Raw genomic sequence first — 26,542 nt, 5'->3', positions numbered from 1 at the left:
CTGACCAGCTTATTATTGGGATGGCTACATTCTATAAAGGATTGTCCACCTGAGATAACATCTTTAACACCTAATCAGCTTTCTTTACAAGTATTAGCACTTTTAAGATTTGCAAATAACCTCTTGAAAGGAAGAGAACAGGGTCTCTAAAGACACTGCTTGGAGGTAGCAATGCAAGAAATCTATATTAAAGTATTGTAAAGAAGCTGTTGATGCTATAATTCTAATAAAAATCCAAAAGATGGTGTAGAACGTAGTCAGTGTGATTTAATATCAATGCGTTTTGAAGTTGAACAACAGAGATGTTGCAGAAGCTGGAAATTTTTAGTTTCAATTTCTTTTTCCTTTGCTGTGGGTTGCACAACCCTACAAGGTGGGCAGTTACCTTAAGGCTATGTGCACAAGTTCAGGATTTTTTGCATTTTTTGGGGTGGTTTTCCGCTGCAAAAACGCTTAAAAACCGCTTACATTAAGCATCACATCATTTTTAGTGCATTCTGCAATTTTTGTGCACATGGTGTGTTTCTTTCCACGAAAAAAACGCATTGCGGAAAAAACTCAGCTTGTTCATTAATTTTGCGGATTTTTTGTGGTTTTTCCGCTATATTGTTGCATTGGGAAGCTCAGGAAAAAAACACGAAAAATCCGCCAAAAACCCCCCAGCAAAAAACGCGCAAAAAATGCAAGCGGATTTCCGGCGCAGGGAGTCCGGTTTTGCTCAGTAAAATTCTGCAGACATTACTGAACGTGTGCACATAGCCTAACTCTTTCAACCTTTCATTCATTGGATAAGACCCTATTGCACTTGTATTGTCCCTTCATTGCTCTAAGAAATGTATATTGACTAGTGTTGAGCATTCCGATACTGCAAGTATCGGGTATCGGCCGATACTTGCTGTATCGGAATTCCGATACCGAGATCCGATATTTTTGTGGTATCGGGTATCGGTATCGAAACAACATTAATGTAAAAATGTGTAAAAGAAAGAATTAAAATAAAAAATATTGCTATACTCACCTCTCCGACGCAGCCTGCACCTTACCGAGGGAAGCGGCAGCGTTCTTTGTTTAAAATTCGCGCTTTTCTTTCCTTTACTGAAGTCCCGGCTTGTGATTGGTCGCGTGCCGACCATGTGGCCGGGACGCAACCAATCACAGCAAGCTGTGACGTAATTTCAGGTCCTTCAGGATTTTAAAATTACGTTCCGGCGTTGTGATTGGTTGCGTCGCAGTCACATGGGCAACGCAACCAATCACAGCAAGCCGTGACGTAATTTCAGGTCCTTAAGGATTTTAAAATTACGTCCCGGCTTTGTGATTGGTTGCGTCGCAGTCACATGGGAGACGCAACCAATCACAAGCCGTGACGTCACGGGAGGCTGGACACGCGCGCATTTTAAAATGCGCGCGTGTCCAGCCTCCCGGCTTGTGATTGGTTGATCGCGACGCAACCAATCACAAGCCGGGACGTCACAGGAGGCTGGACACGCGCCCATTTTAAAATGCGCGCGTGTCCAGCCTCCCGTGACGTCACGGCTTGTGATTGGTTGCGTCTCCCATGTGACTGCGACGCAACCAATCACAAAGCCGGGACGTAATTTTAAAATCCTTAAGGACCTGAAATTACGTCACGGCTTGCTGTGATTGGTTGCGTTGCCCATGTGACTGCGACGCAACCAATCACAACGCTGGAACGTAATTTTAAAATCCTGAAGGACCTGAAATTACGTCACGGCTTGCTGTGATTGGTTGCGTCCTGGCCACATGGTCGGCACGCGACCAATCACAAGCCGGGACTTCAGTAAAGGAAAGAAAAGCGCGAATTTTAAACAAAGAACGCTGCCGCTTCCCTCGGTAAGGTGCAGGCTGCGTCGGAGAGGTGAGTATAGCAATATTTTTTATTTTAATTCTTTCTTTTACACATTAATATGGTTCCCAGGGCCTGAAGGAGAGTTTCCTCTCCTTCAGACCCTGGGAACCATCAGGAATACCGTCCGATACATGAGTCCCATTGACTTGTATTGGTATCGGGTATCGGTATCGGATTGGATCCGATACTTTGCCGGTATCGGCCGATACTTTCCGATACCGATACTTTCAAGTATCGGACGGTATCGCTCAACACTAATATTGACTGTTTCAAGAGCTTTGACACATGACTTAGGATATAGAGCCTGGTTTGAAGACATTTTACTCAGCTTCCTCTTTGAAAAGGCAATTTGCATACTTTTTTCCTGGGACCATTGTCTGATCTGTACGTTTCCCTATGCCAGATTGGCGCTGTCCTCAAGGAGAAAAAGTAATTCTTAGAGCTCTATCAAATCCTACTTTCAACTGATGAAAAGCAATTGCCTGAAACAAATACTTGCAAACGGACGTCTATTCTTTTGTGGAGAAGATTTTGATTTGACTTTATAGCCTTAGTCATGTGGCAAGGTTCTTCAGAGAGCCAGTATCGACTTCTACCCCTATTATTTTCTTCTTTGAAAAGTCTGCTTCATTCAAGAGTTGAGAAGAGCAGATCAGTCACAATTTGAATGAATCTGTTCTCGTGGATTTTCCTAGGAAATTCAATTTGTAGAGAATTCATTGTCAGCTAACTTAATGTCTCTTATTATTCTTAGGGGTCTCTTCAGACCCCAGAGTATAATTCATGTACTATGTAAAAAAATAAAGAAAAATCCTTATTCTCATTTTACCGCTCAGCTCTCCGATCCCTCTGCTCATCACCGTTAAACATCTGGCCCTCCCCGTATCTTCTGATCTCTAATCCAATCAATGAAATTGTTGAGGAGAGCCATAAGATCAAATACTTAATTAACCTCAACACATAAGACATAAGGTAATTGAGAGAAGCAACCCATAACGTGTATTGTTTAACCTTACATAAGTTTCCTCAGATCAAAGTGAGACCCTAAAGATGGCTGTCATTTCCTGTATCAGTACACCATGTGCTGGTATCCAAGATGATCAATGAGACCCTAAAGATGGCTGCCATTTCCTGTATCAGCAGACCGTGTGCTAGTATCCAAGATGACGCCCACCCTGATGACCTCATGGATCCACCCACAGTGATGCCCACCCTGATGACCTCATGGACCAACCCACCCTGATGACCTCATGGATCCGCCCATGGACTTGCTCAATGCCCAACCCACTAACCAATGAAATACATCCGATCACTCCCATTTTAGAGCTAACCGAGCCCCCTTACAGGAAATATATAAGCTTGTGTTTTAACCCAAATAAAGTCTTCTTGGAGCTGAGCCACAGATTGATCAAGGAGAGTTACATCTGACTGTGTCCGGTGTATTTCTTTAGTGCGCACATGATCAATATCATTAGGCCAGAAGTAGGCAACTAGAGAATTGAACATTTTATTAATTGTTCAACCCAACATATTTGGCGGCCAACGTGGGGCCAGCAGAGGAGAGCCCTGAGACCCTGAGAACCGGCGAGTGGAACGGCAGGACGCACTGAATACCCTAAACCTGGAGACTGATCACCTCCTTAACAGAACACGGTAAGTCTGCTGATTTTTATATAATCTGTAGTCTTTACCTGTGTCCTTTGGGGTATCCTGTGCAGATTGCCTGACTGTGTCCAGTTTTCTTGGTATCTGTAAGACAGCAGAAAGGGTCTCTCCGCTGCTGGTCATTTAATTGCAAGAACCATCACATATTTTAGTTGCCTACTGCCTGTTACATGTTGTGAAGAGGGGAGATGACTGGTAGTTAAGAGAAGCAAGTGTTAAAACAGGAAAAGCAAGTTTTTTAGAGAAGAGAAGCAAGTGTTAAAACAGGAAAAGCAAGTTTTTTTAGGAAAGAAAAGCAAGCAAGTGTAAGAAGAAAAAAAAAAATTTGTCTGTGGTACAGTACATGGTTGTCGCCTGTGATAAGATTTTCAGTTCTGTATAAGAGAGACTAGGACCTGGAGTGATTGACTCGGCCTAGGGGGGCCCGGTAAAACTTGGAGTGAGATGACTCAGTTCGGCGCCTAATAAATTGTGTAGCGGCTCATTAAAACTTGGAGTGAAATGACTGAGTTCGAGCCAAATAAATAAATTAATAGTTTTGCTTCGTGACATTGAGTGAATTGACTCTGCACGGGGACTGGTAAGTTAGGGAGCAATTCGACAAAGTAGGGAATAATTGGTTTGTAAAGTACGGAACACGGAAGTCAGACAGGGACCACGTGACAAGAAGGAATAGGAACTGAGTACTGCAGACTCAGTTCCCTTTAGAATCTCAGGTTTGAGTCATCTCCCCCATCTTATTGTTTGTTTGGTGTTTGCTATCTTGATAGATAGATAGATATATACTGTATATCTATAGAAAGATGGAGAAATTAATGCAGTTCTGCCGCATTGGCACTAAGCCAAATTCAGATGGCAAGTTAGACCCGTGCACATTAGTGGAAGTTGTGTGGAATGTCAGAAGGGGAAGGTTACAGCCCCTGGAGTAGAAGATTGTCTTGAAAGAAAGAAAAGGTATCCTAGAAGATAATGGATTGCTGTCTATTGCTAGGGCAGGAGAAAGAGTCTCTGGAAGTCTGTAGAAAAAAAAATTGGAAATTGGATAGAAGAGGAAAGGAATAAAAAGGGTAGAGTTTTGACTTATGTATATTACAAAAATATATCCTGTGAGCGGCCACCACCATATAATGGTGGCCCAGAGCCATGTGCTAAATGTAATAGCAGCCATTTTGTGGATGGCAAATGTGTTAAATGTAACAGCTGCCATTTTGTGGATGGCAAATGTGTTAATGCTGACGGCAGCAATTTTGTGGATGGCAAATGTGTTAGTGCTGACAGCAGCCATTTTGTGGATGGCAAATGTAACGGCAGCCATTTTGTGGATGGCAAAAGTGTTAATGCTGACGGCAGCCATTTTGTGGATGGCAAATGTATTAGTGCTGACGGCAGCCATTTTGTGGATGGCAAAAGTGTTAATTCTAATGGCAGCCATTTTGTGGATGACAAATGTGTTGTTAACAGCAGCCATTTTGTGGATGGCAAATGTGTTAGTGCTGACGGCAGCCATTTTGTGGATGGCAAAAGTGTTAATTCTAACGGCAGCCATTTTGTGGATGGCAAATGTGTTGTTAACGGCAGCCATTTTGTGGATGGCAAGTGTTAATGCTGACGGCAGCCATTTTGTGGATGGCAAATGTGTTAGTGCTGACGGCAGCCATTTTGTGGATGGCAAATGTGTTAGTGCTGACGGCAGCCATTTTGTGGATGGCAAAAGTGTTAATTCTGACGGCAGCCATTTTGTGGATGGAAAATGTGTTGTTAACAGCAGCCATTTTGTGGATGGCAAATGTGTTAGTGCTGACGGCAGCCATTTTGTGGATGGCAAAAGTATTAATTCTAACGGCAGCCATTTTGTGGATGGCAAATGTGTTGTTAACGGCAGCCATTTTGTGGATGGCAAAAGTGTTAATGCTGACGGCAGCCATTTTGTGGATGGCAAATGTGTTAGTGCTGACAGCAGCCATTTTGTGGATGGCAAAAGTGTTAATTCTAACGGCAGCCATTTTGTGGATGGCAAATGTGTTGTTAACGGCAGCCATTTTATGGATGGCAAGTGTTAATGCTGACGGTAGCCATGTTGTGGATGGCAAATATGTTAGTGCTGATGGCAGCCATTTTGTGGATGGCAAAAGTGTTAGTTCTAACGGCAGCCATTTTGTGGATGGCAAATGTGTTATTAACAGCAGCCATTTTATGGATGGCAAATGTGTTAGTGCTGACGGCAGCCATTTTGTGGATGGCAAATGTGTTAGTGCTGACAGCAGCCATTTTGTGGATGGCAAATGTGTTAGTGCTGACGGCAGCCATTTTGTGGATGGCAAAAGTGTTAATTCCATGGATGGCAAATGTGTTGATGTTAACGGCAGCCATTTTGTGGATGGCAAAAGTGTTAATGCTGACGGCAGCCATTTTGTGGATGGCAAATGTGTTGATGCTAACGGCAGCCATTTTATGGAAGAGCCATGTGCTGATTCTAACGGCAGCCATTTTGTGGATGGCAAATGTAATTCTGACGGCAGCCATTTTGTAGATGGCAAATGTGCTGCTCCTGGTGGTGAACATCTCAGACTAAGGCTACACACCACATCACCAAATCCTTGTTACCCAGTAATGACCACTAACGGACAATACTATATTCCTTCGGGAAGTGAACAGGCTTTACCCATGTTTCCCGTCTCAGTGGTTTCCAATGAGGCACCGACCCTTTCCTCTATCACTCCTGTTGTGAATCCAGCAATACTCCCACCTGGATTGTCCCCGGCACGACCCTTTCTACTGTCACTTCCACTGCCAATTTAGCTGCACACCCACATGAGATGCTCCAAGCAACGGCCTCTCCTCCCAATGCTTCCACTACAACAGCACTCTCACGCTGTCTACCTAACCCTATACCCTGTACCTCACAGGCTGTCTCGCAGCCAAGCGCACACCTGTATGGGACGGTGGCAACTGTAACAAGGGGGGGCTAAATCTGGGAGGGGGATACCAATAGCACAGGAAGCACAAAGGGGAGGGAATGTTGGCAACCTATTTTTTTTTTTTTAAACTTCCTGAGGGACCCTTGTTAGTGGTGGGAAAGGGTGACATAACAATGGAGACAGACGCTATTGTTAATGCTGCCAATTCTCGGTTAGAGCACAATGGAGGTGTAGCTAGAGCTATAGTGGAAGCAGGAGGGGCGACTATTCAAGCTGACAGTCAAATCATTGTTGAGTCAGGTGTTCAGATAGCTGTTGGGGTGACTAAATCTGGCAATCTTCTGTGTAGAATGATCATACATGCTGTGACCCCTACTTTTGACCCTATTCATCCAGACGTTAGTGCTCAACAACTTCATACAGCAATAACTCGCATTAATGAGGACAGGACTGTTAAAGCTTTTAAGACTGCCTGTGTCACCTGGATCCCACACCATGATACTGGAGCTGCCTAAATAGAGCCCCTCATTCCATGACTGTTACCTCCTCCTGCTCCTCATACACAAGTGATTACATCTGTACTCCCGGTGCCATCTCTACTCCCGCCTCAGGTGCCATCGCCAACAGTGCCAATGCTCATGTCTGAGGAGCCCACCCTCTATGCCAAGTTTACACCCCAGCAAGCTGCTACTCTGTTGAACCAACTTCCAGATCCAGAAAAACAGCCGATGCCTTTCTACAGAAGCATGCTTCAAATCCAAAGTACTTAGCCAGCCAAGTGGCAAGATCTCATTTCCCTGGCAAATCTTAAAGCAGGCGATGCATATTGGCCTGTTATGGATATCGTGTTCAATGATGACTCGCTTGCCAGTGACAAGACATGGGACTCTGGTGTTGAGTTCTGCCAAGAACCTAAGACATGGGCCTTGGATGAGCTGGCTGACCTATCACTTATTGTCACCAATGGATTCCAGATGCCTCCAAGCTGATGCAGCCATTGTACGATGACCTCAAGATGTCAGCGTTTCCACTATGTACCAAATCCGTGGAAGCTTTCTACGCTCTTAAACAGGCCATACAGTCTGCACCAGCTCTTGGAATCCCAAATTCTGATATCATCTGAGGACATCCAGTTCTCTTAATGGCTCCACACGACATAATTGCTATTCTTGCAACCTAAACATCTGTTGGTGCAGCATCATATGAGACTCCAATGTTCCCTCTTGGTTCCGGACAATGTCACTCTTGTCCACTGCAGCATCCTCAAACTGTCCATGCTGCTTCCTCTTTCCAGGGGGGATGTGGATGATGATGCTCATGCTCTCGGTGAAGATGCTTCTACACACTCAGAGGAGGATCATGACTGTCTTGAACAAATGCATGAAGAAGTAGCCTCCCAGAAAAACGTGTCTGAAGACCCATTCTCACATGCTGACCTGACGTTCTTCACTGATGGTTCCAGATTTGCAGATGAAACAGGAAGATTCCATACGGGATATGCCATGTTTACACATGACCAGGTCATCTCAGCTGGATCGCTACCACCGCACATGTCTGCGCAAGAAGCGGAACTTGAAGCTTTGACGTTGGCTTGTCAGGAAGCGACGGAGAAGGTGGTCAACATCTACACGGATTCAAGATACACTTTCGGAGTGGCTCATGACTTCGACAGTATCTGGGCAGCCAGAGGATACCTTACGTCCAGTGGAACTCCTGTAAAACATGCTGCTACCATGCAAGAACTTGTGGTTACTCTAGATCTACCTTTGGAGGTTGCAGTGATCAAGATCAAAGCTCACGGGAGATTGGATTCTCCAGAAGCAAGGGGGAACTTCTTTGCTGACAAAACAGCAAAAACCTATGCTGTGGATCCATTTGGGAAAGAGAAAGCAGCGGTGTACGTGTCACAAGACACTGAGAAAGGGACTAAAGGCTCTCTTATGAGGATTATCCATCTACATCAAGACAAGACATCAGATGATGAAAAGAAGTCATGGCAAGAAGGAGGAGCTAAAAAGGATGAAGATGGAGTCTGGAGGATGAACAAAAAGGTCTGTCTACCCCGTAATCTGTACCCCTCAGTGACAGAATGGGCACACGGTATCACCCACAGAGGCAAGAATCAGATGAATGACCTAATTTGGAAGACTTATATGGCACCTGGAATCTCTACTGTCACCCAAAAATATTGCAAGTCCTGCCTTGTGTGTGCAACATGCAATCCAGCACCACCTCAGAAAGTTACTCAGAAACATTTGGCTAAACAACTCTATCCCTTTCAGATAATTCAGATCGATCACATTAAAATGCCAAAAGTAGGGAAGTACGAGTATATACTGGTAGTGACTGACATGTTCTCAGGATGGCCCGAAGCCTATCCAGTAACAAACATGACTGCCAGAGTGACTGTTAAGAGACTGATGACTGAAGTAGTATGCAGATATGGGGTCCCAGAGGTAATTGAGAGTGACCAAGGACCCGCGTTCACTGCAGCACTGACTAAGGAACTATGGACATTGGTGGGAGCGGATTTGGATTTACATACTCCATATCACCCCCAGAACAGTGGGAAAGTAGAAACACTGAATGACACCTTCAAAAATAAATTACTGAAAGCCAGTCAGGAGGTCAGACTTGGACAGACATTTTGCCCGTTGCCTTATACTCAGTCAAAAACACTCCACGGGGTTCCACTAAACTCACACCATTCGAGATTCTTTTTGGGGGGCCTCCAAGGTTTGGTCAATATTTTCCACAATAGCTAGCCTTAGGAAGTGATACTCTTGTAAACTATGTCATTGTCCTTACTAAAGAACTGTCAGTAACACATGCACGAGTTTTATCATCCATTCCAGGTCCAGATTCCAGTGAAGGTACCCATACTTTCCAACCTGGTGACTACATGCTGGTAAAGAAGTTCATCAGAAAGACATCCCTGGAGTCGAGATTAGAGGGTCCCTACCAAGTGCTCCTGACTACTCCTACTTTGGTCAGGGTTGCTGAGCGCCTCCTGGATCCATCTCTCACATGATAAACTTGTTAGACAGTTAGGGACAGAGTAGGATCTGACCTGCTTGTCAAAGTCCAGCTACAAAGGGAGGTTTTCCACAAGGGAAAACTTGTCTCAAACTGGTGAAAACTCCAATTCCCCCTCCCGGGCGAGACGGTCAGATCTAGGATGTGTTATATCAGGGTGAGTGACGTGTATTTTATGTAACCATGGAGATGGGAGATTGGAGAGTAATAGATCCAGCAGGTAGGACATGGGTAACGCGCTCCGATATACCTCCTCGGTATACCCATAATTAGTCACACATTCTCTGGTGTCTATAGCATCCGAATTGTCATGACGCCTCTGATGTCATAGTAACACTTAACACCGGTGGGTTAGGGAACCATGGTGGGATCAAGATAAAAAAAAAAAAAAAAGGTGGTTAATAAAGTATTTAGGGGGGACTGTTGAGGAGAGCCATAAGATCAAATACTTAATTAACCTCAACACATAAGATATAAGGTAATTGAGAGAAGCAACCCATAACGTGTATTGTTTAACCTTACATAAGTTTCCTCAGATCAAAGTGAGACCCTAAAGATGGCTGCCATTTCCTGTATCAGTACACCATGTGCTGGTATCCAAGATGATCAATGAGACCCTAAAGATGGCTGCCATTTCCTGTATCAGCAGACCGTGTGCTAGTATCCAAGATGACGCCCACCCTGATGACCTCATGGATCCACCCACAGTGACGCCCACCCTGATGACCTCATGGACCAACCCACCCTGATGACCTCATGGATCCGCCCATGGACTTGCTCATTGCCCAACCCACTAACCAATGAAATACATCCGATCACTCCCATTTTAGAGCTAACCGAGCCCCCTTACAGGAAATATATAAGCTTGTGTTTTAACCCAAATAAAGTCTTCTTGGAGCTGAGCCACAGATTGATCAAGGAGAGTTACATCTGACTGTGTTCGGTGTATTTCTTTAGTGCGCACATGATCAATATCATTAGGCCAGGAGTAGGCAACTAGAGAATTGAACATTTTATTAATTGTTCAACCCAACAAAATCCTTGGGCCTTTGTCATTGAGGCCTGAGAGGATTCTGTGCTAACGCACAAGAGTTCATGATGTCACAACATGCGTTGTGACCTTGTGCACATGGAGCGCCCGCCAGGGCCTAGGGGTTACTCAGTAGCGGGTCCGGTCATCATTAAAGGGGTGGTCACGGTGGCAGCAACCCGGTCCGTGGCCCTGGGTGTCCATGTAAAAGGGAAGGGGTTTGTAAAATAAGAAATGTTTGTGACGCCACCTGTGGTACTTGGTCAGGGATGACCGTCGCTGCTTAAAGGGGTCCTCTGGGGGTGATGGTACTGCAGCAAGGATGGTATGGCTTCCCACAAGTGAAGCTGGGTCCCCAGGGCTCCCGATGTAATAGGCAAAGATGGCATGGTGCCAGAAATAATCAGAGGACACAGGGTTGCAGTCTCTTTACCTGTTTACTGATGGTTTACTGCCACAGTCCAGGGTACCAGTAACAGGTGTTGGTGAGGTCCGGTCGCCCTGGAATCAATTATCGATCCCTTTCTCAAGTGAGGTTCGAAAGCCTTCCTTCTCGCGATGTAAGGCGAGTACCTTGTTGCCTATGGCTTCTCACAAGGTCCTCTCTTTCCCTGTCTTAGGACAGTAACCGCATGGTAGGCAATGCAAGCCTTTTTACAGATGCCTCTAAGATGACTCCGGGCTCTGTGTGTTGCTGTACCTTCGGGTGTTGATGCGGACAGATGACCTAGAATCTTCTGCCCTCCAGTTCTGCTGTGGGACATACAGTACCACACAGCCTCGGGCTCCCGGTGACCGGTTCCTGCGCTTCAGCTTGGAGGGAGCCCAGTCACAGCTCCCCTCCAGCTCCGTAGTTCTCCTGCTTCTCCCCTCTTTCACTTGTTACCAATGCAACCGATCTGCTTCTCTTCTCTGGCCTGGAGCTACAGCACATGTGGCTGCACCGCCCCAGCTCTGCTGCTCACTCTCCCCTCTCCTCCACTGTCTGCTACTGACTACCAACTGCCTAACTCCTCCTCCAAGCCAGAATATATACAGTATATCTGGGGGAAGCTCCCCTGAATCTGGGTTCAGAGCTCCCCCTTCTGGCCTGGAATCAGAACATGCTGCATGTATGTGTATTGCCTGTTAAAGGGATCTTCCTTGCTTCCAGGCATGGCATCACCCTCCCCGAAAGGAAGGCAACACCACTGTAACAAACGGCTTCCTGGGGTATTACATACAAATGAACAGACCCCTCCTGAGCCTCATCAAAGCCAGAAGTCTTGGCTCAGTGCTCACGGTGGGGATCAGAAGATGCAACGAGAACTGGACAGGTGATGGTGAGGAGCATAGGGGGCAAAGAGATGAGAGGTAAGGTGAGTATGATGACTTTTTTAAAATTTTTAATCTTTTGATAATCCTTTATGGTTCATAAAAATAGGGTTCAACCTCAACCATTTTGCTGAATTCACGCAAAGTGATTTGCATGAAAATCTGCATTTTGGAAAATGTGAAAATCCAAGAAGAATTCAATTCCACTCGAATATATTCACTCATCTTTACATAAGAATCAATCTAGTAGTATTAACATTGATCTACTGTTACCTTGACCATCCATTTAAAAATTACATACAAGTCACTTATGTAAAAATTATTTACTTCTATCAGTGACTCAAGCTTATCTACAACATGCAGACGAGAGTATGAAAATTTATCCGGATTTCATCTAGAGAACTCAGACGATTTTCATTTCATATTCATTTGATTTTCATCTATGTGTCCCTTTTAACATCCGTGTGAAATCCATTTTCATACATCTACATTAAAAAAAAAGTACATTTTTTTTCACAGATAGTTGAACCAAGAAAAAAAATTGTTCATGTGAACACTGAACAGCCCTATTGAATTACAGGGGTCAGTCTGCTGTTTGTATGTTATTCGATCAAAAATCCGCCAGCTCATGTCTGAAATATGAGGACTGTAAAAAAAGTCTTCTACCTTAATTTAAATCAATATGCAGTTTCTTTTTTCAACACTAAGAAAAGGATTAATGTTCATTTTCTCCTAGGTCTATAAAATCACACATTTTCTTTCTTCCTTTTGTCAGCTCTGCGCTGTTCACACTTTTCAAATCTAATTTAGAATTTAATCACTCTGCATGTCGCTTATAATTAACACGTTTTTATTTTAGGCTTTTTTTTTTTTACCTTTGGCTTGTTAATAATTGGCTCTTTATCTGCTACTTACAGAGATGCTGCTTTTTTGTGTAAATTCATTCTGGGATATTTTATACCGGCCATGTACTCTTTTTCTGGCAATGAGGATCTTCATTTATCTCCATAAGCTCTTCTCATCTTGAATAGATATGATGATGTACAAGCTACAGTACGGTGGCTATTGCAATATTAACTTACATAAGAGTATTTTGGAAAATATTCAGAAACCAGAAAACAAATGAATGAATATGTTTTCAGCTGCCATGTGCCTTTGTCGGAAAGGTATTCTAGTTATACAATTTATGGACCATTTCTGTTATAAATTTTCACCAATTTTGTGGCATAAATTATAATAAATTTGGGAAGCCCCTTCTGCTAAACTACACTCATCCATACCCATCACAGTAACACTCTGTTTAATGTTACTTTCTGACTTTAAATATACTTTATATTCTGGAACAGTACCTGCATTTTATTTCCCTCCTTAGGTCACGGCCTTACTATGGATCGTAATGTCCTGTTTGGTCATGGGCCTCTTATACCGAAATCAATTATAGGCAAAAATGAGGCTGTTGAGTTCAGGTCAGGAGTCAATGATTGGCATTGATATCACCATACTCGGAGCATGAACATCATATGTGGGAAACTATATTAATACTATTATATTATTATTATTAATAGTAATACTAAGGGCACTATTATGTTGTTTGGCAGCAAAAAAAATACACCCAAAAATCATTTAAAAAATGTATATAAAACTTTTTTTTCTTTTTAAATCACACACGCATATTGAAATATTAATCATTATCACTGATGCAAAACGGAAAATGTCGGAGCGCTTTTATTTGTGGGTTTTAACTGCTTTATTGGTGGCCTAAATTGGGATTAGAATAAACACTGCGGTATATGGTGAAAAGTTATTCTTCAAATTATGTGGAGTCAAGAAAATATTTTATGCAGTGACTGGACATTTAAAATATAATTCAGAAATATAATTTACTGGAATCACAAATGAAACACTGTTATAGCCTGCTTCAAGAAACATTTCACTACTTGTTTTATCACAGGATTGAGAGTTTCTGCCTTGTCTCCAGCCCTTTGAGCTTTTCATAAATCTAGTCAGTGTCGTAGGAGCTCCATTAGCGTTGAGTTTATATGTTACTGACTTGATGTTTGATTATGTAATGTGGTTCGGGGCGGTAGCCATTGGTGAGGTGCTCATCTCTCAGGACCCGACAAGTTACATGAAGGTGGGGGTTCTGGATGGGTGTCTGGACTTGTGCTGTGAGGGCGCATATAACTGATGATGCTGGTTTGCAGGACCAGATATTTCACAGTTCAAGTAAGAAGACCACCAGTCAAAAATAAACTTTTTACTGAGAAGGGACTATATACAGGACATAGTGGGCATATACCTTGATGAACATTTCTTTTGCAATACAAAGCATGTTCCACACACAGATTCCTTCATCTTCTCTCATGTGCCCTCTATCTTCACCTCTCCTTTTTTTATCACAACAGCCAACTTCAATACTACAGTCCAGTATGTAAGAGTCCTATGTTCAACTCACGGTTCGCGTCCTTTTTCCCCTTAAGGACTAAATTGCCAGTATGGCCGGAACTTAGCTTCAATACTACCGATGCTGTGAAACTCCTGCCTGTGGCACTGTGTTCGTCTTACGTACTCAGTCCCGTTTAGGCCTGTTACCTTTGTGAGTTAAAAATTCTAGGCCGTACTATTAGGCATCCTGACCCAGGACCCATCTCCAATTGATCACTCTGTTCCTTCAGTCACTTTTCTTCTATTTCTCTGCTCAGGATCTCGCTATCCTCTGTCTCCTCATACGGTAAGGACACCCCCTCCATGTGGCACTGCTTACACTTGACTTTAGGTCTTTCTTTTCTCTGCTTACACTGGAACCTTTCTGCCATTCTAACAGGAAACTGTCTCTTTCCATTCAACTTATCTACACTAACTCCGGAACATTAACTCTCACTCTCCCTACTATGAAACTACACAAATTATCAGCACTGCTTTGGTAAGTCACAGATCACATTACACATTACAGTGATACACCTGTTCTTCAAGGGGAAATGTGGTATTATGTTCATCTCCTTACAATGAACTCAGAGGGCTGGAGAGGTGGCAGAAACACTCGCTCCTGTGATAAAACAGGGAAGTGTGTTACCTCAGACCATAGCAGATGTGAGCCTCTGCTGTTTCAGCTGTATGCTCACTTATGATGAGGGACTTATGCTTTATCCCCTGACCAGGAGATGAGGTCTGTACTGACCATGAACTGGAGCAGCTCTGCATTGTAGGACACAGCAAATAAAAGTATACAGCAGGGGCACAATTATAAGATTATCTCAGCACAGTAACATTTCTTAGCACATTCAATAGTGAGACTTATTATTATTCCAAAATCTATTAAAAATGGTACCGGTGATATCAGTGTTGTGCATCAATATGTCATCCTTATGTCCGTTTTTACCAGTGTATCATCAGTGTGTCACCCTTCTGTTTGCTTTTAACATCAGTGTGTCATTCATGTGTTCGTTTTCACCATCAGTGTATCATCCGTTTGTCTGTTTTTACCATCAGTGTTTTTCATGGATGGGTAAAGAAATATATAAATCACACATTTTCCTGTCCTTTACAATGTTACATACGTACAGTACCCAGATGTGTTTTTCATGGACCCATAGATATGCATCCGTTTTTACCATCAGTGTCATCTGTGTGTCCGTGTTTACCATCAGTCTGTCATCCATGTGTCCGTTTTTACCATCTGTGTCCATTTTTACCATCCATGTGTCTGTTTTTACCATCAGTGTGTCATCCATGTGTCTGTTTTTACCATGTGTGTCATCTGTGTGTCTGTTTTTACCATCAGTGTGTCATCTGTGTGTTCATTTTTACCATCAGTGTGTCATCCATGTGTCCATTTTTACCATCAGTGTGTCATCCGTGTGTCCGCTTTTACCATCAGTGTGTCATCTGTGTGTTCATTTTTACCATCAGTGTGTCATCCGTGTGTCTGTTTTTACCATCAGTGTTAGGTGTCGAGTTCCCACCTCTGCACAGGGGGAATCTCGAACCATCTCCGCTGCGGTCTCCCATTCTTCTCCAGCCGCAGTGGAGTCTGCTCAGCGAGGACATCGGTCCCAGCGTCTTGCTCAGTCTCACTCTGTGCATAGGGTTACTGCTGCTTTTACAGCTTCTGCCATTGAAGTCAGTGCTGGGCAGCGGCGAGCAGACGCTTTTGGGACTAAGTCCTGCTTTTCCCCTTCTGAGAATGCCCAGGGCAAGATCTTCCATTGGAGATCGAAGGTCACATGTTCAGATACTGCAGCAGATCCCATTGGTCCTTTCAGGAAGGTCCTGAAGGTGCTCAACTTCTGTGGCAGCCTCCCATTGGTCCTTCTGGGAAGGTCCTGTACATGCTGCAGCTATAAAAGGTTCGCATGACCGCACGGCCATGCACTAGTGTACATTTGTATATGTGTGTGTGTTGATGAGTGCAAGTCGTTCTTAAATATCCCCTCCCTTGTGTATGACTGCTCGCATAAGGTGGATGCTTGCTGTCTAGCGCCCGACTAAGCTGTCAACATAAAGACACACGATACAGCGTCTATTGCTGTAACCGCCAGTCCGGCGCCGTGCGCTTATAGAGCGCTTTCCTATCCCAAGTCTGGGTGGTTAGTGGCGTCCGCCAAAGCGGCACAGCACGCACTCTTGTGCTTTAAGTTATATTTTCTGTTACTCTGACACCTCAGTTGCGGTGTCGAGCGCAAGTGGTCTGAACGTACTCCAACCTTGTGTCTTGGGATAGAGTCCTGAGACTCCTTGCTTGCGCTCTTGGTGCGGTACCGCGGTCCTGTGACGCAACAGGGTTTGCTTCCTTCACACAGGGTGAAGTTAACCCGTGTGTGTATCCACATTGTACCGCCATATAGTCCGTCATTACTCAGCAGCAGGTTCCATCTCTGCACAGTGGACCACGGGCTGCGAATGCACCTTATACCATCTCTCTTATAATTTGGTGCGTTCCGCTAGCTCTAACAATCAGTGTGTCTGTTTTTACCATCCATGTGTCATCCATGTGTCCGTTTTTACCATCATTGTGTAATCCATGTGTCCGTTTTACCATCCGTGTCCGTTTTTACCATCAGTGTGTCATCCGTGTGTCTGTTTTTACCATCAGTGTGTCATCCGTGTATTCTTTTTTGTTATCAGTGTTTTTCATGGACAGGTAAAGAACTATATAAATCACACATGTTCCCATGTCCTTTACTATGTTACATACATACACTACACAGATGTGTTTTTCATGGACCCATAGACTTGCATTAACCCTTATCATACATGCTGCCGGAAAAACGGACATGTCTCCATGTGTTTTACATGGACACACGGTCTGTTGAAAAGAATATGTAAATATGTGAATAGCACCATAGATTCTAATGGGTACATAAAAAAACGGATGCAACGGTTACGTCCAACACGGACATCTGAATTCCAGTGACATGGAATAAAGAAAATGATAAGTAAGATATGATAAAATAGAAGATGCAAGTAACTAAAATTATACTGAAGTTAAGAATAAGCTCTTGTCTTGGATAGGGTTCTCCCTGAATCTGCTATTTTGAATGCAACATAGTATCTACTAACTTCCTGCTGTTATAGGCCATGTTCACACCTTGTGTTTTTGCCGCAATTTTTTTGCATCATTTTAATAGCACCAGCAAAAGCAATGAGATTGCAGAAATCACATGCACACTTTTTTTAACAGAATTTCAGAACTGCAGCGTTTTTAAAATCTGCCGCATGTCAGTTCTTTCAACGTTTTTGCACTCATAGAAAGCAATGAGAAAGTGAAAAGACGCAACAGGTGTTTTGTGGAATTTTTTTATGTAGCACTTTTGGTGAATAGAACTAACTTACGGTAACTAAACATTTACTATAAACAAAGCACACATGAAATCCAAACCCCAAAAGCTATACGTCAAAAACGCTGCGAAAACGTTGCAAGAAAGGCAGTTCGAATGCAGCATTTTTACTGCAGGTTTCAGCTGCAGAAAAAAAACACATCAAAACGCTGCATGCGAACATAGCCTTGATCAACTTTCTAACTTATTATCCTTAAAAAAAACCTGCAGAAATTCAGCAGATACTTTTTTGACAAAGTGCCGTGGATTTGAATAATTCATAAGTTTATGCTAAAAATAAGATGTGCTAAATATTTTGTAGGCCTAATAAGTTAACCGTCATCACTCTGTAATAAATCATTTAACAGTTCTCTATGTTTTATGGTCAGTGAGTTGACAACATTTATAGTGATGGCTCAGAATTAGTCACAGGCCCAATGTTTGCCTACAGCAGCTGCAACAGCGCCATCTGCAGGTTTGAAGAGTGTAAATGGTTTTGTTCTAGTTTGCTTCATTTTATACAAACGTTTTGAAAACCAACTGGAATTTTCTTTTGTACGACGACGGTCGGGTGAAAACTTGGTCATTGTTAAAGCTGTGATTCCTGATGAAATAGTTCAGTCTACAAAAGTTTACAGTGCCAATTAGCCTCATTGAGTCTGTTAGCCCATTATATACACTGCAAAAACTAATTCTGCAAGTCACAAAGTATCCCAGAAGAATATCCAAACAATTTCAGGCCTCCTTATCCTCATCTGTGAACTTTGGGGGAATTTATTAAGATTTGTATTGTATGGCAGTCTTAAACGGAATCCAACTGGAGTAAGATGCGCCAAATTTATTAAGAGGCTCTTTGGACAAATTTGGTGTGTTTTGGACAAGAGTCTAAGGCTCATTCAGATGTCCAATTTTTCCATGTACGAGAAAAATGGATGGATTATTTTGATCAGAGTTTGATCAGAGTGTGGTCCGAATCTCATCCGTTGAGAAAACAAAAAACATTTCTTAACCTCCCCCATTCTGACAGTCCGTGAAAATCAGACCACACTCGGATGTTATCCAAGTGGATTTTTTCACGAACGCAGTGACTTGCATTGTAGATTTTGAGCTGATCCTTGGATCAAAATCAGATGTTTCTGCAAAACATCCCGGACTTGTAAATGGCCCCATAGACTATCACAGGTGGGTGTTATCCGTGAAAAACACGCTTATCATTCGTACGTGAAAATTGGACATGGGCCCTTAATCAAAAATTTTACACCAGCTATTGTTACAGCAGTCCTGGAAAGGTTTGGGGATTTATCAGCTGAGTATTTGGTGTTTCAGAATTTTCATAATCTCTCTCCTTATTTTACCTGATTCTAGATTTTGTCCGTTCTCAGAAATCCTCTTCTGTTCAGTTCTGCAAAAAAAAGAAAAAGTGAGCTAAATTTCATGAACTTCTGATGAATGCTACGGAAAGAGCTTTGCTTTGTGATATACTTAATTCCCCCAAAAACTTCAAGTGTCTGATGAACTTCAAAGTACGAGACAAAATTAGGACATTGCCTGCAGGGAGCTTAGAAAAACCCACGAAGAAGAGCTTTGAGTTAGGAGGAACCTTTTAGCCATTTCTGTTCATCCGATTACCATTCTGATGGCTTTGTTCTGTTTTCCTCTCTATCCTTTCTTCCTCTCGTCTCTGTCTCTTAAGCTGCACTAAAACATATACACAGGCAGACAGAATCAGAATTTTAGGGAGACACAGATTGTCGTTGAGATAGCACTTTATGCTTTAACCTAGGGAATGAATACAACCAAAGATAACTATGGTGCAAGCTAAAGATTTATTTTCAGCAAGTTTTTTTTATTGCTTGTACTTGCTGTACAAAAAACCCCTGAAAGAAAATATTGTTTACTTACCCCCTGCCATTTTCTGCCTTTCCGTTGCTCATTCTCCATCACCATCCCTGGTCTTTGTTGATGTGGCTGCGGTGATAATATTGTAGCGCCCCCACTGCCGCAGGGCCGAGGGGTACCCGGTACCGGGCCTCTGAGTCTCTGCTCTGGGGTTGTCACGGTGGCTAGACCCGGTCCGTGACCCTGCTGAGGGGCGTACAGTAATAGATGTGGATAGTGGTGATGGTGCGGTGCAGTAAATAACGAGGACACCAGGTTGCAGTCTCTTTACCTCTTTACTGAAGGCTTCTGGGTCCTCAGTCCGGAATATGGTTCACCAGGCTGCGCAAGTCCGGCCGGTCCAATGGCACCTCCAGAGTTCCCTTTGCAGGTGGAAATCTGTGCCTTCCTGCTAGCGCTATGTGTTGTGGTCCTCCCCTGCTGTGCTTACGGAAAGTCCCCACAACTGTTGTGTCTGTTTCTCATGTTCCCTCACAACTCGATTAGATGATGTTCTGCTAATCCGTCCCTCCCGGTGTTACGGTTGGGACGCACCCGTATGACGGGTAGGCTCGGAGCTCTTCCGGGACCCTAGAGTCGCCCCTCTCCACAGGTTGCCCCCTATGTCTTCTTAGGTGATTTAGGTGAGACAGCCCGCCTGTGACTGACTGTCCTGCCGTTGGTTTGAAGTATTGCCTGAAGCTATATATAGAAATACTTGATCGGCGTTCCGGCCGCCGGTTGTGCGCCTCAGTAGGATGTTGCCTCGGTCTTACAGCACGACTCCTACTGGTATTCTCCTTCTTGCTTTGATCTCGTTTCTCACTCAGCACAATATATCTCGCTTCTTGTCCTTTCTTAGGGCACCGCCGCTATGAAGTGCAGGCGCGGTCCCGTAGCTTTCTCTCTGTTTGCCAGGCCTCTGTCAGGATCCCACCCCTGACAGGGACCCTACCGAATCTTCCCCCACAACACCCTCTGCCACAAGGTGTTGCCTGGTTCCAACCCAGTCAGCTTTCTCTCTAACTTCCTGCCTGACCCCCAGTTTTACCAGTATGTGAGGAGTGGCCTAATGAATAGTACCCTTAGCTCCCCCTGGAGGCCCGACTGTGAAATGTATTGGTGTATGTGATACCTGGTCAGATGAACTCCTTCAGTGCCATCAGACGTACCATAGCCCCCCTTAGCGGCGGAGCCACAGTACTGCAACGACCAGGACTCTGGGGCGCTGCAATATTACGACAGCAGCACATGACCACCACAGCCAATTATTGAGCAGTCTCATGCCGTTTGCATTGACATCACCACTGATCTCAGTGATTGGCTGCATCGATGACATGCTGTCGTCATGATGCCACTGTTACAGCTTTGTAAACAAACACGGGGCCGCCGTGGGGAGGCAGCACTGGAGCTGCAGGGGGTAAGTTAAGTTCTTTGAGAACTTAAAAATCAAGTATTAAATTAAGATTGAAAATTCAAGCAGAAAAATTACTTTTATTCTACACCCCTAGCCTAGGCTATATATTTCTTGGAACAGCTGATGGTAGTCCTAATCATCCCTTTCACCTACGAGTCCAAAAATATCATAGCATAACTATAGTGGTTGAAAATGTAGCAGTTGAACCAGTGCCTAGGTTCCCGAGGGTGCCCAGAGACACCAGTATTATAAATATCACTGCTCATGGCTAGAAACCCCGTCCTAGAATGAACACTGGGCCCGAGAGATGCAGTGTGACAAAGGCGTGGAAGACCGGACATTGGACAGAGAACAGTGGGGGTTGTCCGGAGTGGTGAGTGGTATGTTTTTTTTTTCTTTTAATTTTTTGCTGTGAGGAGATGAGCCAGAGAGAAGACACACACAGTAATTACCTAGTAGAGTAGTTGCAAGTGAAGACCACCATCGACTGGTCAGGAGCTGTAGAGAAAATGAAAGCCAAAAGTACAGTTTCAGGAACCCAAGAGTGAAGTACATGTTCCCTTGGAGAAGAGATTGGAGAAGACACCAGGTCACGTGACAGCTGTGGTGCAGTTATTAATTATAAAAATCCGGGAAAGGTAAAGGAAAGGGAGAAGTTGGTGCCAAAACTTGCAGCAGGACGGATGTGTAGTGTAGCAGAACTGGCTTATAGCCGCCATTGCAAGTAAGGACTGAGCAATTACATCCGAGTGCATGACCGAATAACTTGATCTGAGTGACTAGGGCTGAGGGACCCAAATCGAGTGAGCTGAGCCAGTGCCGTGAAAAGAGATCAGGCAGCAGAGAGGAACATTTGTGTGGGTCATTATCTCCAGCATAGACATATGGTACAGAGTGGAGACCGAGGCAGGGCTTCAGGGAACGAAGATGGCAATGTGACAAGCGTATTGTGTACCAAGTAACTCAACAATCCAGGACTTGAGGCTTAGCAGGAAATACCAATGAACTGCTAGGGCCAATGTGACGTTTGGAGCCACCTAGAGAAAGATAGCGGTGAGGAGCCCAGTATTGAGAGTGACATCCTTAGCTTGTGGATTTATGATGAGCTAACACCTACGATAGTAGTCCCTTAGCTGTATATATAAAGCAGAGTGTGGATACAGATATGCAGTATTGCTGAATAGATATACTGTTTGATTGTGTTATTGTGTTCTGATTGTGCCATATTTTACTGTATTGTCATTGTTCCTTGTTATCCTTGACAAAGTGCATATGTATGCATATATTATTATTATTATTAATAATAATTTATATAGCACCATTGATATAGACAAATGGTTGTTTGTGAAGTACTAGTGATGAGCGAATATATGGAGCGCCCCCAGGCGCAGGGCAGTGGGGTACTCGGTACCGGGTCCCTCTGTCTCGGTTCTGGGGATGTCACGGTGGCCAGACCCGGTCCGTGGCCCTGCTAAGGGGCGCCCAATTAAAGGATGTAGTTTGTCAAGTGTTCGTGACGCCACCTGTGGTGTTCGGTCAGGATGACCGACGCTGCTTAGGGGTCCGCTGGGGTGATGTTATGGCAGCTAGATGGAATACCTTCCCACAGGTGAAGTATGTCCCCATGGCTTCCCTTGATGAGTAGATGGTAATGGTGTAGGTCGCGGTAAATAACGAGGACACAGGGTTGCAGTCTCTTTACCTTTTACTGTAGACTTCAGCGTCCACAATCCAGAGTACTGCTCACAGGGCTGGCTGAATCCGGCCGGTCCGAAGGCACATCCAGAGTTCCCTTTGCAGGTGGAAATCAGTAGCCTTCCTACTAGCGCCTGTGTGTTGTAGTACCTCCCTGCTGAGCACCACGGGATAGTCCTTACAACTGTCGTGTATGTTTCTGTTCTTTCTCTCCGTCCCCCAGATGATATGGATAGGACGCACCCGTATGACGGGGTAGGCCTGGAGCTATTTTATAGGGACCCTAGAGACGCCCCTCTCCCACAATTTGCCTCCGTTGTCTTCATTAGGTATTAAGGTCGGGCAGCCAACTTGGAATTAACTGTCCTGCCGTTGTTTGAAGTAATGCGTAGAGCCTATTACTCCCTCGGTGTTCCGGCCACCGGCTGCGCGCCTCAGAAGGATGTTGCCGATCTTAAGGCAGGACTCCTACTGGTATTATCTCCTTGTGCTGTGATCTCGTTTCTCACTTCTCCACAATATACTTCGCTTCTTGTCCTTTCTTAGGATGTTGCCGCAATGAGGTGCAGGCACGGCTCCGTAACGTTCTATCTCTTGCTAAGTCTCTGTCAGGATCCCACCCCTGACAGGGACCTCTATCTACAGCTCAGATGTTCCTCCTTTCCCCCTGTCTGCCTGACAGGTCCTCTCTGGGTCGAACCCAGGTAGCTTCCTGACTAACTTCCTATCCAACCCCCAGTTTTACCGGAGTGTGAGGAGTGGCCTAATAGATAGAACCTTTTGCTCCCGCTGGTGGCCGGAGTGTGAAGTGTAGTGTGTGACTGTGATACCTGGTCAGGTGAACTCCTTTAGTACCATCAGACATACCATCACTCCCCCTGGTGGAAGAGCGACAATACTGCAACGACCAGGACTCTGGGGCGCTGCACTTACTCGTTACTCGAGATTTCTCGAGCATGCCCGGAGGTCCTCCGAGTATTTTTTAGTGCTCGGAGATTTAGTTTTTCTTGCCGCAGCTGAATGATTTACATCTGTTAGCCAGCATAAGTACATGTGGGGATTCCCTAGCAACCAGGCAACCCCCACATGTACTTATGCTGGCTAACAGATGTAAATCATTCATCTGCTGCAAGAAAAACTAAATCTCTGGGCACTAAAAAATACTCGGAGGACCTCCGGGCATGCTCGAGAAATCTCGAGTAACGAGTATATTCGCTCATCACTATTAAGTACCACTGCAATGTTGCATCCACGTACCTGTTTACCCCACTACTGTCAGCAAGATGATAGCTGCAGCTGACTGCTATTTTTCTGAATTCCTGCAGAGCAAATTATAAAAAAGTCTCCAGAATTTGGATTTTTGCAAAATTCGGGTAAATTTCAGGTCCACTCAAATAAATTTGCCCATCTCTAATGGAAATTAATCACTGACTGACAATAGTTTTAGAGTTCACATGATGGTCATAAATATTATCTACATCATGTCATACAGGGGAATTATTTCACTAAAAAGGATATGTTGCAACTGAAATTATTTTAAAATACAAACTGATGTAAATCTATATACGGCACATAGTCTTGATTATCGAGTAACTATCATTTTCTTTTTTTTTCATGAATCAATAGTATGTTACCAGAGGGTATTTACTGTGTGGGGATGTATTTACTATGTGGGGGTATATTTACTGTGTGTGTGTGGGGGGGGGGTATTTACTGTGGGGGTATTTACTGAGTGTGGGGAAGATTTACTGAGACAGGCCTAGGGGAGATTTACTATGATGGAGTATTTAGTGTAATGGGGCTGGAGGAGATTTATTGTGGTGGGGGGATGATTTGAAGACATAAGTTTGGGGAGCAAACAAAAGGACAGGTGCAGACACAATATGGGGAGCAAGAGAAATTTGAAGACACAATATGAGGAATGGGGAAATGGGGGCATGTATGGGGGGATAGGTGCAGACTCAGTATAGGGAGTGGGGGGTATGAGTATATTCACAGTATGAGGAATGAGGGGAAATATAATACAGTCCCCCATAGAATATAATGTAGCCCCCAGAGAATATAATATAGCCCACCTCCCCATAGAATGTAATACAGCCCACCATAGAAAGTAATACAGCACACCATAGAATGTAATACAGCCCACTTCCTCATAGAATTGAATACATTAATACAGCCCCAATAAAATGTAATACAGCCCACCTCCCCATAGAATGTAATACAGCCCCCCATAGAATATAATACAGCCCACCTCCCCATAGAATGTAATACAGCCCCCCATAGAATGTAATACAGCCCACCTTCCCAAAGAATGTTATACAGCCCCCCATAGAATGTAATACAGCCCCCCATAGAATGTAATACAGCCCACTTCCCCATAGAATTTAATACATTAATACAGCCCCCATAGAATATAATACAGCCCACCTCCCCATAGAATGTAATACAGACCCCATAGAATGTAATACAGCCCATCTTCCCATAGAATGCTATACAGCCCCCCATAGAATGTAATACAACCCCCCATACAATGTAATACAGCCCCCACAGAATATAATACTGCCCACCTCCCCATAGAATGTAATACAGCCCCCCCCTAGAATATAATACACCCCCCCCCCCCGAGACTGGCCCCACAGTCCAGCACTCATTGATAGATTTAAAAGAAAACACACAATCCTCACCTCTCCTCGTGCCCCGCGTTGCTCCTGGCTCTGGTCTCAGTGGCTGCACTGCCCAGGCCCGTCATACAGCAGGTACGCGTTGATGTGACATCATCGTGCACCCGCAGTGTCAGAGGCAGAGGGGAATGATGGCAGAGGGAGCGTCAGCTGATGCTCTCTTCTCCATCATTGCATTGAACTCTACTGGCGTCTTAGATGCTGGTATAGTTGAATGCGTCGGCGCTGGCGGGGCGAGTCGGCGCTTGGGGGGGGGAGTTGGCACTGGCGGGGGGCCTGCATGCTAATGCCGACCCTGAATGGGGTAACAGTGTAAGGGCACTGCCAAGAGGGTACAATATACCAAGGAGGGGAAGTATGAAGAGGGGGCATAGAATAGAGACCTATAGTGTGGACCCAGTATGGAGAGGGGGGCCAGTATGGAAAGGAGAGGACAGTGTGGAGGGCATGTACCATAAGACGTACAGTGTGGGGGTCATAATTTGTGCAGGGCATATAGTGAGGGGCAATTATTTATTCAGGGGCTCAGCGTAGTGCAGATATTTTTATTCAGGAGCACTATAATACACTGCTATGTTTAAGGGCGTTGTGTGGAGAGGTGCTACAGAAGACCGGAGAAGATGGAAGTCTGCAGAGACGCGCTGTGGATGAGAAATCTCATGGCGTCTGGACAAGATGAAGAAAAGGAGAACGACTCCAGAGATGACATCATCTATAAGGTACCGGGTGTAAATGTTTTTTGTGATACTAATTCTCATATTTTTATTTATGTTAGGAGCATTAAAGAGGTTGTCCAAGTTTGTGATGAGTCTGCAGTAATTCTATGTTACTGCAGACTTCTGAAGAATCACAGTGCGCACACTGCACGCTGTCAGGATTCTCACAGGCCGGCGATTTGCACACATGTGGTCACATGCTGACTAGACCTCAATGAAGATTAATTGAGTGAGGCTGGACATGTCTAGTCGGAAGGTGGCCAGAAGTATACAAATCGCATACTTGTGCAAGGGAGAATCCTAAAAGTCTGCAGTGCATGCGCTGTGAGAATTCAGAAGCCTGCAGTGTTTAGTGACTGCAGACATTCATCTGAAACCTGGACAAGCCCTATAGTTGTAAAATGAAGCAGTGTAACCGATCCTAACAGCATGTAATATCCTCACTGTCAGGATTCAGCTCTGCTAGCTGTTTCCAGCAGATATCACATGGCAGCTTCACTCATATG

The sequence above is a fragment of the Ranitomeya variabilis genome, chromosome 4, assembly GCF_051348905.1.
Source record: "Ranitomeya variabilis isolate aRanVar5 chromosome 4, aRanVar5.hap1, whole genome shotgun sequence".
NCBI lineage: Eukaryota > Metazoa > Chordata > Amphibia > Anura > Dendrobatidae > Ranitomeya > Ranitomeya variabilis.
Note: the sequence above shows the minus strand (reverse complement) of the source record.